At 46.8% G+C, this 17,458-nt stretch overlaps 1 protein-coding gene across 2 annotated transcripts in view; it reads left to right on the forward strand.

Annotated features, from left to right (window-relative positions):
* The first annotated feature begins 14,583 nt into the window (after positions 1–14,583).
* The window catches only part of MCM9 (minichromosome maintenance 9 homologous recombination repair factor), a 112,357-nt gene continuing 109,482 nt past the window's right edge, over positions 14,584–17,458 (forward strand). For both annotated transcript variants that reach the window (XM_038760555.1, XM_038760563.1), the window contains exon 1: positions 14,584–14,642. The gene's annotated coding sequence lies outside the window, so the exon portion shown is untranslated. The remainder of the gene's footprint in view (positions 14,643–17,458) is intronic.

Raw genomic sequence — 17,458 nt, forward strand, 5'->3', positions numbered from 1 at the left:
GGTCTCGGAGGCAGAAGATCGTGGGTTCTAATCCTGGGTCTGCTGTGTGGCCTTGGACAAGTCACTTCATTTCTCTGTGCCTCAGTGACTTCATCTATAAAATGGAGATTAGGCCTGTGAGCCCCATGTGGGACAGGGACCTGATTATCTTGTATCTACCCCAGCGCTTAGTACAGCACCTGGCACAGAGTAAGCACTTGACAAATACCATAAAAAAAATTTAGAAGGGTAAAAGGTTGTTCAATTGCTGCTCTAACCTCCAACTCCAGCAATATACTCCATCAGCGTCCATCCAACCGTTTTCCACCCTTCCTGCTGGGCCTTCTCTGGTCCCCTGCCCCATAACCCCATTTCAATGCAGAGAGTGAACCTCCCCGGGCTCCATCATGGGCAAACTCCCTTTCATCCTCAATCTTTCAATCATTCAATGGTATTTATTAAGCGCTTATTGTGTGCAGAGCACTGAATTAAGCGCTTGGGAGAGTACAATAGAATGATAAACAGATACATTCCCTGCCCACAGTGAGCTAACAGTCTAGAGGGGGAGAGAGAGATTAATATGAATAAATTACAGATATGGACATGAGAGACCCAGTCACTGATCCTCGTGAAACTGAAACCTGGCTCATTTCAGCTGACACTGCCTCGCCTTACCCTTTCTCCTAAAGTGGATTCACTTTCTCCCACTCCCCCCTATTCACTGGAAAAAGGGGAGGAGTCTGCCTGTTCCCTGACCACCTGACAATCAATCGCATTTATTGAGCTCTATGCAGAGCACTGTACTAAGAGCTTGGGAGAGTACAGCATAGTATAACAGACACATTCCCTGCCTACAATGAGCTTACAGTCTAGAGGAGGAGATATTAATAGAAATGAAATTACAGATATGTACATAAGTGCTGTGGGGCTGAGGGCGGGAGGGGTTGAATAAAGAGCAAGTCAAGGTGACACAAGAGGGAATGAGAGAATAATAATGGTATTTGTTAAGTGCTTATATGCAAAGCAGAGGAAAGGCGAGCTTAATCAGGAAAGGCTTCTTGGAGAAGAGGTGCCATCAATAATCATCATCATCATAATAATGATGGTATTTGTAAGTGCTCACTATGTACCAAGCACTGTTCTAAGCACTGGGGTAGATATAAGGTAATCAGTTTGTCCCACACGGGGCTCACAGACTTAATTCCCATGTTAGAAATGAGGGAACTAAGGCAAATTAAGTGACTTGCCCAAAGTCACACAGCTGATAAGTGGCAGAACCAGGATTAGAACCCACGACCTCTGACTCCCAAACCTGGGGTCTTTCCACTAAGGCACACTGGTTCTCTAATAATTATGGCATTTGGTAAGCGCTCATTATGTGCCAAGGATTGTTCTAAGCATCGAGGTAGATACAAGGTAATCAGGTTGTCCCACGTGGGGCTCACGGTCTTAATCCCCATTTTACAGGTGAGGTAACTGAGGCACAGGTTATGCGATTTGCCTGAAGTCACACAGCTGACAAGTGAAGGTGGCCTTCAAATAAGCCTTTGAAGGTGAGGAGAGCAATTGTCTCCAGGGCGATCCAGGCCAGAGACAGGACGTAGGCGAGAAGTCGGCGGCGAGATCGAGATACAGTGAGAAGGTTGGCATTAGAGGAGCGAAGCATTCATTCATTCATTCAATCGTATTTACTGAGTGCTTACTGTGTGCAGAGCACTGTACTAAGCGCTTGGGAAGTAGAAGTTGGTAACATATAGAGACGGTCCCTACCCAACAAGCGGGCTCACAGTCTAGAATGCGGGCTGGGTTATAGTAGAAGAGTAGTGAAGCACGGTAGGAAGGGGTAAATTGATTGAGTGCCTTACAGCTGATATGTTTTGTTTTGTTGTCTGTCTCCCCCTTCTAGACTGTGAGCCCACTGTTGGGTAGGGACCGTCTCCATATGTTGCCAACTTGCACTTCTCAAGCGCCTATTACAGTGCTCTGCACACAGTAAGCTCTCAATAAATACGATTGATTGATTGGTAAGGAGTTTCTGTTTGATGCAGAGATGGATGGGAGGTTCTTGAGGAGTGGAGAAACACGGCCTGAACGTATCTGTACAAAAATGATCCAGGCATGCCACTTTCACACCATCCCATCCCTCTTTCGAAGCCCTCACACCTCCATCCACCTCTACCACCCATGACAATTAAGAGCTTCCATCACCTACACTCCTCACCGCCTGGCCCCCACCTCCAATTTTCAAAGCAATGTAGATGTTTCACTCAGCTTCCTTCTCTTCTCCACCTCCCTAACAGTGATTCTCTGGGATGTCAACTCCTCACCCTGGGCTTCAAGGCTGTCCATCACCTGGCCCCCTCCTACCTCACCTCCCTTCTCTCCTTCTCCAGCCCAGCCCGCACCCTCCGCTCCTCCGCTGCTAATCTCCTCACCGTACCTCGCTCTCGCCTGTCCTGCCATCGACCCCCGGCCCACGTCGTCCCCCGGGCCTGGAATGCCCTCCCTCTGCCCATCCGCCAAGCTAGCTCTCTTCCTCCCTTCAAGGCCCTACTGAGAGCTCACCTCCTCCAGGAGGCCTTCCAAGATTGAGCCCCTTCCTTCCTCTCCCCCTCGTCCCCCTCTCCATCCCCCAATCTTACCTCCTTCCCTTCCCCACAGCACCTGTATATATGTTTGTACATATTTATTACTCTATTTATTTTATTTGTACATATCTATTCTATTTATTTTATTTTGTTAGTACGTTTGGTTTTGTTCTCTGTCTCCCCCTTTTAGACTGTGAGCCCACTGTTGGGTAGGGACTGTCTCTATATGTTGCCAATTTGTACTTCCCAAGCGCTTAGTACAGTGCTCTGCACATAGTAAGCGCTCAATAAATACGATTGATGATGATGATGATGATGATGATGTCAACACCCACGCAGATGTCCCCGATGACCCGCTTTCTCAATCCCTAATCCCACCTACCTCCTGTCCCTCTTCAGGTGTGACCTCTCCAAAATCTCCCTCTCACCCCAGATGTCTCCCACTGTCTCATCCATTTTCACATCCTTTTCAGACAGCTCTCTAAAGATTGATGGAGAAGAAGCGCAGCGTGGCTCAGTGCAAAGAGCATGGGCTTTGGAGTCAGAGGTCGTGGGTTCGAATCCCAGCTCCGCCACGTCTGCTGTGTGACCTTGGGCAAGTCACTTAACTTCTCTGAGCCTCAGTTACCTCATCTGTAAAATGGGGATTAAGACTGTGAGCCCCACGTGGGACAACCTGATCACCTTGTATCCCCCCAGTGCTTAGAACAGTGCTTTGCACATAGTAAGCGCTTAACAAATGCCATTATTATTATTATTATTATTATTAAGCATGGCTTATGGAGAAGAAGCGTGGCTTACTGGAAAGATCCCATGATCTTGGGAGTCAAAGGCTGTGATTTCTAATTCCAACTCCGCCACTTGTTAGCTGTGTGACTTTGGGCCAGTCACTTCACTTCTCTGTGCCTCGGTTACCTCATCTGTAAAATGGGGATTAAGACTGTGAGCCCCATGTGGAACAACCTGATTGCCTTGTATCTACTTTGGGCCAGTCACTTCACTTCTCTGTGCCTCAGTTACCTCATCTGTAAAATGGGGATTAAGACTGTGAGCCCCATGTGGAACAACCTGATTACCTTGTATCTGCCTCAGCGCTTTGAACAGCGCTTGGCACACAGTAAGTGCTCAACAAATACCATCATCATCTTCATCTCCCATTACCCCGCCATCTTCCACTCCAACCCCATCCTTTCAAAGCTTATGAAAACACTTGCGCCTATCCTTCCTCCATCTCTTACTGCTGGCCTGTAACTCCTTCAACCAGCCGCCTTCAAATCAATTGCTCAATCACTCAATGGTATCACTTGAGCATTTATTATGTGCAGAGCACTCTTCTAAGTACTTGGGAGAGTTCAGTACAGTTGAGAGACATGATCCCTGCCCTCGAGGAGGTTACAATCTAGTAGGGGAAACATGCTGGCCATGGCATTCACAGGGAAGAGAAGATGTTAGAGAAGCAGTATGGCCTAGTGACAAGAGCACAGGCTTGGGAGTCAGAGGACATGGTTTCTAATTCTGGCTCCGCCACTTGTCTGCTATGTGACCTTGGGCAAGTCACTTCACTTCTCTGTGCTTTAGTTTCTTCATCTGTAAAATGGGGATTAAGACTGTGAGTCCCGTGAGAGACAAGGGACTGTGTCCAGCCTGATTACCTTGTATCTACCCCAGCGCTTAGAACAGTGCTTGGTACATAATAAGCGCTTAAAAAATACCATAAATATCATTATTATTATTACATCATTGCTAGGGATAGGTGAACATCAACGTGCTTAGTTAGGGAGTTTAGACCCAAGTACATAAGCAGTGCAGAAAGGAAAGTGAATAGGGCGGGGAAAAGACAGGAGAGTTTGGGTAGGTTTCTTTTAGAAGATACCATTTTAGTAAGGCCTTGAAGATGGGGATACTCATCCCAGCCCTGAAGTAGTTAAATACTCTACTATTTCACCTATCTGTAATTTATTTTAATGCCTGTCTCTCCATCAAGACTGTAAGCTCCACATGGGCAAGGGTTGTGTTTACTGCCCCATATTGTATTGTACTTTTCTAACCTCCTAGTATAGTAGGGTTTTTTGTTTGTTTTTTACGGTATTTGTTAAGCACTTACTATGTGCCAGGCACTGTTCTAAGCGCTGGGGTGGATACAAGCAAGTTGGGTTGGTCACAGTCCCTGTCCCACATAGGGTGCCCAGTCTCAATCTCCATTTTACAGCTGAGGTAACAGAGGCACAGAGAAGTAAAGTGAGTTGTCCAAGGTCACACAGCAGACTAGCGGTAGGATTATTCATTCATTTAATCGTATTTATTGAGAGCTTACTGTGTGCAGAGCACCGTACTAAGCGCCTGGCAACATAATAGAGATGGTCCCTACCCAACAGCGGGCTCACAGTCTAGAAGATAATAATAATGGCATTTATTAAGCACTTACAATGTGCAAAGCACTGTTCTAAGCACTGGGGAGGTTACAAGGTGATCAGGTTGTCCCACTGGGGGCTCACAGTCTTCATCCCCATTTGACAGATGAGGTAACTGAGGCACAGAGAAGTTGTTACTTGCCCAAAGTCACACAGCTGGCAATTGGCGGAGCAGAGATTTGAACCTATGACCCCTGACTCCAAAGCCTGGGCTCTTTTCCACTGAGCCACGCTGCTTCTGCACCCATGCCCTTCTTAATCCCAGGACCCTGATCTACTGTGCCACGTAACTACCACCGATTGATTGATTGATGGATGGGGAATTCTGCCAGCTATAAAGCTATGAAGGGGGAGGGAGTTCCAGGTGAGAGGGAGGATTTGAGCAAGGAGTTGGTGGTGAGAGATTAAGATCGTAATACAGTGAGTAGGTCGGTGTTAGAGAAGCCAAATGTGGGACCGGGTTGCAATAGGAGATCGGCGAGGTAAGGTGGGAGGGAAAGAACTGATCGAGTGCCTTAAAGCTGATGGTAAGAAGTATCTGTTTGATGCAGAGATGAATGGGCAACTATAAAGGTTTTTGACCGGTGGGCAGATGTACGCAGAACAGCTTTTTCGAAAAATCATCCAGCAGGATGAAGTATGGACCGGGGTGGAGAGAGGCAGGAGGCAGGAAGGTCAATGAGGATGCAGAGGGCAAGGCTGAGGCAATAGGCAAAGAAGCAGAGTGGCCTAGTGGTGTGCATAAGAGAAGAGCTGAGGATAATACCAAGGTTATGGGCTTGTGAGACAGAGAGGATGGTGGTGCCGTCTACAGCGATGGGAAAGTCAGAAGGAGGGCAGGGTTTGGGAGGGAAGACGAGGAGTTCTGTTTGGGTTATTTAGTGCTCACTTCCTCTGGCTTCTCTAAAGTATCATTTTACTTTCTGGTTACCAAAATTCTGTAATTCAGGAAGCACTGTCTAGGTATGCAATTGTATTTTATTCACACATTCATTCAATCGTATTTACTGAGCACTTACTGTGTGCAGAGCACTGTACTAAGCGCCGGGGAAGTACAAGTTGGCAACATACAGAGACGGTCCCTACCCAACAACGGGCTCACAGCCTAGAAGGGGGATACAGACGACAAAACAAAACATGTGGACAGGTGTCAAGTCGTCAGAACAAATCAATCAATCAATCGTATTTATTGAGCGCTTACTGTGTGCAGAGCACTGTTCTAAGCACTTGGGAAGTACAAGTTGGCAACATATAGAGACAGTCCCTACCCAACAGTGGGCTCACAGTCTAAAAGGGGGAGAGACAGATAACAAAACCAAACACACTAACAAAACAAAATAAATAGAATAGATATGTACAAGTAAAATAAATAAATAAATTTAAAGCTAAATGCACATCATTAACAAAATAAATAGTCATTATTGACTTCTACTAGAATTAGTTATATGTGAGTGGAAATCATATTCTCCTGCATTACCCTTATTGTTTTTCCTCCCACAAATCCTCCCTCTGGTTCCCTGTTGATCACTACAAATGATTTTAGTTTTAAGTGATTGAGTCTCTAAAATCAATAACATTTTCCCCTTGGCTTCTGGATCCTACAAGGTCAGTACTCATTTTATTCAGAGCTGAAAATACTTCTGTGATAGGGAAATGTTTCTAAAGGCACAGAACTTTCCAACTTAAAAATCTATAACAAGATGGGTGGGGTTTTTTTGACATTTTTCACTTACTTAGCGGCTTGCACCACCTCTATCAATGTGTGTACTAATCAAATATAAATGAATATTTCTCAGTCATCCCCCGAGATAATTTTAAGGGATAATTTGGCTTTATTGAGTAGTAAAACACTGACTTCCCTAAGGGCTCTAAACCAATCCTAGGGCTCTGGGGATATCATTACAATAAAAAGATTGGGGGTTTTTTGAGAGGTTAATCAGCTCTCCAGGGACATACTTTTCTGAGCAATGAAGGGCTTTTTGTCTTCTACTGACCACAAAATGCTTTTTTTTTTAACACTTGGCATATCATGTTAAAAATGTGTGTTTTCCCAGAAGGAACTGGTGAATTTAAGACTAATAGACACTGCTCTTCTCCTTCCCTCCTTTTGCTTTCACTTTCCCTACATACAGTAGGGGAATGACCAGTACAAAATACAACCTCCACTGAAAACAAAAAAATGCACAGGGATGTAAACATTCCACGCTATCATCAGTAGCTTTCTCTGTGCTGTATTGTCCTCTCCCAACGCTTAGTGCAGTGCTCAGCACAAAATAAGTGCTCAATAAATGCCTCAGTTACTTCACCTGTAAAATGGGGATTAAGACTGTGAGTCTCATGTGGGTCATGGATTGTGTCCAACCTGTTTAGCTGGTATCTACCCCAGTGCTTCCTATGTACCTGGCGCATAGTAAGCATTTAACACAGACCATTAAAAAATACCATTGGCTAATTAATTAATTCATTCATTCATTCAATCGTATTTATTGAGCGCTTACTGTGTGCAGAGCACTGTACTAAGCTCTTGGGAAGGACAAGTTGGCAACAATTTGATTGATCAGAGTATTGTAATGGGGTGCCTACTTTGTGCAAAGGACTGCATTGGACATCAAAGGTGTGGAGAGTAGTAGGAATGTGGGAATATACAACAGAAATAAAAAATGAAGTCCTTACCCTCTATCTTATCTATCTTTTTAGACTGTGAGCCCACTGTTGGGTAGGGACTGTCTCTATATGTTGCCAACTTGTACTTCCCAAGCACTTAGTACAGTGCTCTGCACACAGAAAGTGCTCAATAAATATGATTGATTGATTGATTGATATCTTGCCTGCAGTTCATTCAATCGTATTTATTGAGTGCTTACTGTGTTCAGAGCACTGTACTAAACACTTGGGAGAGTACAACAATAAACAGACACATTTCCGGCCCACAATGAGCTTATAGTCTAAGCGGGGGGGGGGGGGGGGGGGGGGGGGGGGGGCGGGGGGGGCAGAGACAGACTCAATGCAAATAAATAAATTACAGATATGTGTGTAAATGTTGTAATGTGAGTTGGGCCATCAGAACAACAGTGAGGCAGAAGATCTAACTGCAGGGAACAGTCGATATCATCTTTTTTAAAAAAATAGTATTTGTTAATAATAATAACGTTGGTATTTGTTAAGCGCTTACTATGTGCCAAGCACTGTTCTAAGCGCTGGGATAGATACAAGGTAATCAGGTTGTCCCACATGGGGCTCACAGTCTTCATCCCCATTTTACAGATGAGGGAACTGAGGCCCAGAGAAGTGAAGTGACTTGCCCAAAGTCACACAGCCAAGTGGTGGAGCTGGGATTTGAACCCACGACCTCTGACTCCAAAGCCCGGGCTCTTTCCACTGAGCCATGCTGCTTCCTCACTTACCATGTTAAGCACTTAAGCACTTACCATGCTCCAGACGCTGTACTAAGCGTGCAAGCTAATCAGGTTGGACACAGTCCCTGTCCCACATGGTCCTAATCCCCATTTTACAGATGAGGTCACTGAGGCACAGAGAAGCAAAGTGACTCGCCCAAGGTCACAGAGCAGACAAGTGGAGGAACCGGAACCGGAATTAGAACCCAGGTCCTTCTGACTCCCAGCCCTGTGCTCTATCCCCCGCACCCGAACTCTCTAAGTTACATTACCCGCATAAAAGGAGGGTTTTGTGCCTGTAGTTCCATGATGACAACCTCCGCTCTGATGATCCCCTGCCCAGTTTATCTAGCATTTGGGAATCTGATTCCATCTGGCGGGAAAAACTGTTAAATCCAGTTTATATTAAAGACAGCTGAAGGGTTTTTTTTGGCATGGCACCATACAGGAAATGAGAAAAGGAGATTCTCATCGAACCCTGTCCTACAGTTCCTGGAGTTTTATTAGATTCTGCTTACGTTAAAAAAGAATAACTGAGCTTTCTACTTCTCCTGAAAGATGAGCTCTATTTATTTGCCAAAACTGATCATATTTATTGAGTGCTCACCATGGGCAGAGCACTGTACTGAGCGCTTGGGAGAACACAAAGAAAGCTACTGATGATAGCAAAAGAACAGTAATAATAATAATTGTAGTTTTTGTCAAGTGCTTACTATGTGCACAGTACTAAACGCCGGGGTGGGTGCAAGCAAATCGGGTTGGACGCAGTCCCTGTCCCACATGGGGCTCACAGTCTTCCTACCCATTTTACAGATGAGGTAACTGAGGCCCAGAGAAGTGAAGTGATTTGTCCAAGGTCACACAGCGGACAGGTGGTGGAGCTGGAATTAGAACCCAGGCCACGAAGTGAAAAGTCGCATGAAGAGAGGGAGAGATCCTACAGCCACCGCTATAAGTGATTGTGTCGCTCCGGGGGCAGCTGACATTTCTAGACATTTCTGGGAGTCAGAAGGTCATGGGTTTTAATCCCAGATCTGCCACTTCTCTGCTGTGTGTCCCTGGGCAAGTCACTTCACTTCTCTGTGCCTCAGTTACCTCATCTATAAAATGGGGATTGAGACTGTGAACCCCACATGGGAAAAGGACCGTGTCCAACCCAATTTGCTTGTACCCACCCCAGTGCTTAATACAGTGCCTGGCACAGAGTAAGCACTTGACACATCATCATCATCATAATTATAATAATTATAATATTATTATATGCATTATTATATTATTATATTAATTATATTATTATTATGATGATGATGATGATTATTATATACTCAGTCAATGGGGTAGATGGGAAAGGGGCCACTGTCAATTGCTGTCTACAAAAGCTTGTTGAAGAATAAGTTCAGCATTCTTCCATTCATTCATTCAATAGTATTTATTGAGTGCTTACTTGTGCAGAGCACTGTACTAAGCGCTTGGGAAGTACAAGTCAGCAAATTACATCTCTTGCTGTTCTTACGCGAGAAGCACTGTGGTTCAGTGGAAAGGGCACAGGTTTGGGAGTCAGAGGTCATGGGTTTTAATCCCGGCTCCGCCATTTGTCAGCTGGGTGACCTTGGGCCAGTCACTTCACTTCTCTGTGCCTCAGTGACCTCATCTGGAAAATGGGGATTAAGACTGTGAGCCCCATGTGGGACAACCTGATGACCTTGTATTCCCCCTAGTGCTTATAACTGTGCTTGGCAAATAGTAAGTGCTTAACAAATGTCATTATTATTATTATTATTATTATTATTATTATTATTATTATTTAAATTAACAGTGTTCTCTCATTTGAGCTTGAGAAGCAGCGTGGGCTTGTGGAAAAAGCACAAGCCTTGGGAGTAAGAGGAGCTGGGTTCTTCTAATACCAGATCTGCCACTTGCCTGCTGTATGACCTGGGACAAGTCACTTCAGTTTCCTCAACTGTTAAACGAGGATTCATTCATTCAGTCGCATGTACTGAGCGCTTATTGTGTGCAGAGAACTGTACTAAGCACTTGGAAAGTACAATGCAGCAATAGACACATTCTCTGCTCACAGCGAGCTTACAGTCTGGAGGGTAGAGACAGGCATAAATACAAACAAATAAAATTATTCATTTATTTATTCATTCATTCAATCATCTGTATTGAGTGCTTACTGTGCGCAGAGCACTGTACTAAGTACTTGGAAAGTACAATACAGAAATAGACACATTCTCTGTTCACAATGAACCTACAGTCTGGATGGGAGAGACAGGCATCAATACAAACAAATGAAATTATTCATTTAATTTATTCATTCAATTCATTCAATCGTATGTATTGAGCGCTTACTGTGTGCAGAGCACTGGACTAAGCATTGGGAAAGTACAATTTGGCAACAGATAGGTAACCCCTGGAGATTTTTGAAGAGGGGGCTCGACTGCAGCATGGCTTAGTGGCAAGAGCCCTGGCTTGGGAGTCAGAGGTCCTGGGTTCTAGTCCCGGCTCTGCCACTTGTCAGCTGTGCGACCTCGGGCGACTCACTTAACTTCTCTGTTCCCTCATCTGTAAAATGGGGATTAAACTGTGAGCCCTAAATGGGACAACCTGATAACCTTGTATCTACTCCAGCGCTTAGAACAGTGCTTGGCACATAGTAAGGGCTTAAACAAATACCAATATTATTATTAGTAGTAGTATTATTATTAGAGAAGCATCGTGGCTCAGTGGAAAGAGCACTGGCTTTGGAGTCAGAGGTCATGGGTTCGAATCCCAGCTCCCCCACATGTCTGCTGTGTGACCTTGGGCAAGTCACTTAACTTCTCGGAGCCTCAGTTCCCTCATCTGTAAAATGGGGATGATGACTGTGAGCCCCATGCAGGGCAACCTGATCACCTTGTATCCCCCCCCCAGCGCTTAGAACAGTGCTTTGCACATAGTAAGTGCTTAACAAATGCCATTATTATTATTATTATTATTATTATTATTATTATTATTATTATTTCCTGCTCCGCTGCCGGGGGCTGTGGCTCAGTCTCCAGCCAGTCTCCGCCTGCCCAAGCTCAGACAGGATTCACTGCATGTGTGTACATCTATAATTCTATTTATATGAATGACTATATACTTGTATTGGGGTCTGTCTCCCCACTTCTAGACTGCGAGCCCTCTGTGTCCAGGGAATGTCACTGTTTAGTGTTATATTGGACTTTCTAAATGCTTAGTAGAGTGCTCTGCACACAGAAAGCGCTCAGTAGCGTGGCTCAGTGAAAAGAGCTCAGGCTTGAGAGTCAGAGGTTGTGGGTTCTAATCCCGCCTCCCCCACTTGTCCGCTGTGTGACTCTGGGCAAGTCAGTTCACTGGGCCTCAGTTCCTTCATCTGTAAATTGGGAATGAAGACTGGGAGCCCCACGTGGGACAACCTGATCACTTTGTATCTCCCCCAGCGCTTAGAACAGTGCTTGGCACATAGTAAGCACTTAACAAATACAATAATCAGCTGTGTGACATTGGGCAAGTCAGTTGACTTCTCTGGGCCTCAGTCCCCTCATTTGTAAAATGGGGATGAAGCCGGTGAGCCCCATGTGGGACAACCTGATTACCTTGAATCCTGCCGCCCACCCCCAGCGCTTAGAACAGTGCTTGGCATACAGTAAACGCTTAACAAATGCCATTATCATTATTATTAATATTTACGAGTGAATGAATGAATTGGGTAGGAACCGTCTCTATATGTTGCCAACTTGACTTCCCAAGCGCTTAGTACAGTGCTCTGAGCACAGTAAGTGCTCAATAAATATGACTGACTGAAAGAATGAATGAATGCTCACCTCCTCCAGGAGGCCTTCTCAGACTGAGCCCCCTTTTTCCTCTCCTCCTCCCTATCCTTCCCGCCCTACCTCCTTCCCTTCCCCACAGCACTTGTATATATTTGTACAGATTTATTACTCTATTATTAATTTTACTTGTACATATTTAGAAGCAGCATGGCTCAGTGGAAAGAGCCTGGGCTTGGGAGTCAGAGGTCATGGGTTCGAATCCCAGCTCCACCACTTGTCAGCTGTGTGACTTTGGGCAAGCCACTTAACTTCTCTGTGCCTCAGTTCCCTCATCTGTAAAATGGGGATGAAGACTGTGAGGTTGTCCCACGTGGAACAACCTTGATTACCTTGTATCCCCCCCAGCTCTTAGAACAGTACTTGGCACATAGTAAGTGCTTAACAAATACCAACATTATTATTATTATATTTACTATTCTATTTATTTTGTTAATGATGCACATCTAGCTTTAATTCTATTTGTTCTGACGATTTGGACATCCGTCTACGTGTTTTGTTTTGTTGTCTGTCTCCCCCTTCTAGACTGTGAGCCCGTTGTTGGGTAGGGACCGTCTCTGTATGTTGCCAACTTGGACTTCCCAAGCGCTTAGTCCAGTGCTCCGCACACAGTAGGCGCTCAATCAATACGAATGAATGAATGAATGAGTGAATAAAATACAATTGCATACCTAGATAGACAGTGCTTCCTGAATTACAGAATTTTGGTAACTGTGAGCCCGCTGTTGGGTAGGGGCCGTCTCTATATGTTGCCAACTTGTACTTCCCAAGCGCTTAGTACAGTGCTCTGCATTCATTCATTCATTCATTCAATCGTATTTATTGAGCGCTTACTGTGTGCAGAGTACAGTGCTCTGCATTCATTCATTCAATCCTATTTATTGAGCACTTACTGTGTGCAGAGCACTGTACTGAGCGCTTGGGAAGTAGAAGTTGGCAACATATAGAGAGGGTCCCTACCCAACGGTGGGCTCACAGTCTAGAAGGGGGAGACAGAGAACAAAACCAAACATATTAACAAAATAAAATAAATAGAATTAATATGTACAAGTAAAATAGAGTAATAAATACGTACAAAATATGTACATGTAAAATAAGACTAATAAATACGTGCAAACATATATGCACATATATATATACACACATATACACATTTATACTGCACACAGTAAGCACTCTATAAATACGACTGAATGAATGGTAACCAGAAAGTAAAATGATACTTTAGAGAAGCCAGAGGAAGTGAGCGCTAAATAACCGAAACAGAAGTCCTCGTCTTCCCTCCCAAACCCTGTAAGGCCCTACTGAGAGCTCACCTCCTCCAGGAGGCCTTCCCAGACTGAGCCCCTCCCTTCCTCTCCACCTCGCCCCCTCTCCATCCCCCCATCTTACCTCCTTCCCTTCCCCACAGCACCTGTACATATGTATATATGTTTGTACAGATTCATTACTCTATTTATTTATTTATTTATTTTACTTGTACACATCTATTCTATTTATTTTATTTTGTTAGTATGTTTGGTTTTGTTCTCCGTCTCCCCCCTTTTAGACTGTGAGCCCACTTTTGGGTAGGGACTGTCTCTATATGTTGCCAATTTGCACTTCCCAAGCGCTTAGTACAGTGCTCTGCCCATAGTAAGCGCTCAATAAATACGATTGATGATGATGATGATGTAAGCGCTCAATAAACAGGATTAAATGAATGAATGAACGCCCCGCCCACCTCTGGCCCCGCCCCCCAGCGAGGACCAATAGCGGTCCCTCCTCGCGCCTAGGCCACGCCCCCCATCCGTGTCCACCAATAGCTGCGACCCATCCCACGGTGGGGCACCGCCCCCTCCGTTACTCCCCCTCCAATGGCGCTCCAGGCCGCGCCAAGCCCCGCGCCCGCGGCCGTCCTCGAGGGCGCGCCGGTCGGCCCCGCCCCCTGCGCCGCTTCTCCAATGGCGTTCCAGCTCTCGCTTAATGCCCCGCCCCCCTCCGCCGTTCCCCCAATGGAGCTCCAGCTCTCGCGTAAGGCCACGCCCCCACGACGCTTCCCCCAATGGAGCCCCAGGCCCCGGGCGGCCCCGCCCCCGCGGCCGTCCTTCAACGGCGCGCCAGTCGGCCACGCCCCCTCGGGCGCTCCGCCAATGGGGCCCCAGCTCCGGCATCAGGCCCCGCCCCCCTTCGGGCGCTCCGCCAATGGCGGCCAGGCTCCGGCATCAGGCCCCGCCCCCTCCGGGGCTCCGCCCCAGGCCCCGCCGCCCGTTGGTGCCCACGGGGCGGGAAGCGGACGGTCCGTCCCGTCCGACCGACGCCAGGCTCTCCTTCCTCCTCCTCCTCCTCCTCCTCCTCCTCCTCCTCCTCCTCCTCCTCTTCCTCTTCCTCCTCTTCCTCCTCCTCCTCCTCCTCCGGCAGCCGAGTCCCCGGACCGATGGATTCCCGGCCTGGACGGTAACGGCGGGGGATGGGGAGGAGGGAAGGGGGAGAGGGGAGGAGGGAGGAGGAGGAGGAGGGAAGGAAGAGGGGGAGGAGGAAGGGGAGAGGGGAGGGGAGGAGGCGGGAAGGAGAATAAAATAAATAAATAATACGAATAAATAATAATAATAATAATAATGGCATTTGTTCAGCGCTTACTATGTGCAAAGCACTGTTCTAAGCGCCGTAATCATCATGGCATTTGTTCAGCGCTTACTATGTGCAAAGCACTGTTCTAAGCGCTGGGGGGGGGATACAGGGGGATCGGGTTGCCCCGCGTGGGGCTCGCAGGCATCGTCCCCATTTTACGGATGAGGGAACTGAGGCCCCGAGAAGCGAAGCGACTTTGCCCCGCGTCGCGCGGCAGACGCGTGGGCGGAGCCGGGATTCGAACCCGTGACCTCTTGACTCCAAAGCCCGGGCTCTTTCCCCCGAGCCTCGCTGCTTAAATACGAATGAATAAGTACGGTGGATGGAGAGGAGGAGGAGGAAGAGGAGGAGGGAAGGGGGAGAGGGGAAGGGAGAGGAGGAGGGAAGGAGGAGGGGGAGGAGGAAGGGAAGGAGAATAAAGTAAATAAATAATACGAATAAATAAATACGAATACATAAATACGATTGATGAAGAGGAGGAGGAAGGGGGGAGGAGGGAAGGGGGAGAGGGGAAGGGAGAGGAGGAAGGGGAGGGGGAAGGGAGAGGAGGAAGGGGAGAGGGAAGGGAAGGAGAAGGGGAGGAGGGAGAGGAGGAGGGGGAGGAGGAAGGGGGAGAGGGGAGGAGAGGAGGGAGAGGAAAAAGGGGGGATGGGGAGGAGGAGGAAGGGGAAGGGAGGGAAAGCAGCAGGAGGAGGAGGGGGAAGAGGAACGGGGAGGGGGCCGGAGGAGGAGGGAGGTGGGAAGGGAGAGGAGGAGGGAGGTGGGAAGGGAGAGGAGGAGGAGGAAAGGGGGGAGAGGAGGAGGAAAGGGGGGGGAGGAGGAAGGGTGGAGAGGAGGAGGAAAGGGGGGAGAGGAGGAGGAGGAAAGGGGGGAGAGGAGGAGGAGGAAAGGGGGGAGAGGAGGAGGAGGAAGGAGGGGAGAGGAGGAGGGGGGAGGGGGAGGAAGAGAAGTCCCTGGCCGGGACACCCTGCGGCAGCCCCCGGGAGCCTCCAGCCTTCACTTTGCTGCTTCTCCTAATATCAATCAATCGTATTGATTGAGCGCTTACTGTGTGCAGAGCACTGGACTAAGCGCTTGGGAAGTCCAAGTTGGAGACATAGAGAGACGGTCCCCACCCAACAGTGGGCTCACAGTCTAGAAGGGGGAGGCAGAGAACAAAACCAAACATATTAACAAAATAAAATAAATAGAGTAGATATGTACAAGTAAAATAGAGTAATAAATACGTGCAAACATATGTACATATATACAGGTGCTGTGGGGAAGGGAAGGAGGTAAGACGGGGGGGGATGGAGAGGGGGACGAGGGGGAGAGCAAGGAGGGGGCTCAGTCTGGGAAGGCCTCCTGGAGGAGGTGAGCTCTCAGTAGGGCCTTGAAGGGAGGAAGAGAGCTAGCTTGGCGGATGGGCAGAGGGAGGGCATTCCAGGCCATGGGGATGACGTTTTATAATAATAATAATAATGATGATGATAGCGTTTATTAAGTGCTTACTATGTGCAAAGCACTGTTCTAAGCACTGGGGAGGTTACAAGGTGATCAGGTTGTCTCATGGGGGGCTCACAGTCTTCATCCCCATTTTCCAGATGAGGTAACTGAGGCACAGAGAAGTGAAGTGCCTTGCCCAAAGTCACACAGCTGGCAATTGGTGGAGTTGGGATTTGAACCCATGACCTCTGACTCCAAAGCCCGGGCTATTTCCACTGAGCCACGACCATGTGCCAGGCACTCTACCCCCACCACTACTACTACTGCTAATAATATTTACCGTATCCATTAAGTGCTTACTATGTGCTCGGCACTGGAGTACAGCTACTATTACTAATAATTATGGTGTGTGTTAAGTGCTTACTGTGTGCCCGTACTGTACTATTGCTACTACTAATAATAATTATGGTATCTGTTAAGTGATGACTATGTGCTAGGCACTGGACTACTGCTACTACTAATAATAATTATGGTATTTGTTAAGTGCTTACTATGTGCCGGTACTATACTATTACTACTAATAATTATGGTATCTGTTAAGCACTTACTATGTTCCCAGCACTATACTATAATAAGAATAGTAATAATGATGATGGCATTTGTTAAGCACTTACTATGTGCAAAGCACTGTTCTAAGCGCTGGGGGAGGATACAAGATGATCAGGTTGTCCCACGGGGGGCTCACAGTCTTCATCCCCATTTTACAGATGAGGGAACTGAGGCCCAGAGAGGTGAAGTGACTTGCCCAAAGTCACACAGCTGACAAGCAGTGGAGCCGGGCTTTGAACCCATGACCTTTCACTCCCAAGCCCAGGCTCTTTCCACTGAGCCACGCTGCTTCTCTATACTATTGGTACTACTACTGATTTGTTAAGGACTTACTATATATCAATCAATCAATCGTATTTATTGAGCGCTTACTGTGTGCAGAGCACTGTACTAAGCACTTGGGAAGTACAAGTTGGCAACATATAGAGGCGGTCCCTACCCAACAGTGGGCTCACAGTCTAGAAGGGGGAGACAGAGAACAAAACAAAGCATACTAACAAAATAAAATAAATAGAATAGATATGCACAAGTAAAATAAATAAATAAAGTAATAAATATGTACAAATATATATACATATATACAGGTATACATATATACCAGGCACTGT

The sequence above is a fragment of the Tachyglossus aculeatus genome, chromosome 2 (assembly GCF_015852505.1).
Source record: "Tachyglossus aculeatus isolate mTacAcu1 chromosome 2, mTacAcu1.pri, whole genome shotgun sequence".
NCBI lineage: Eukaryota > Metazoa > Chordata > Mammalia > Monotremata > Tachyglossidae > Tachyglossus > Tachyglossus aculeatus.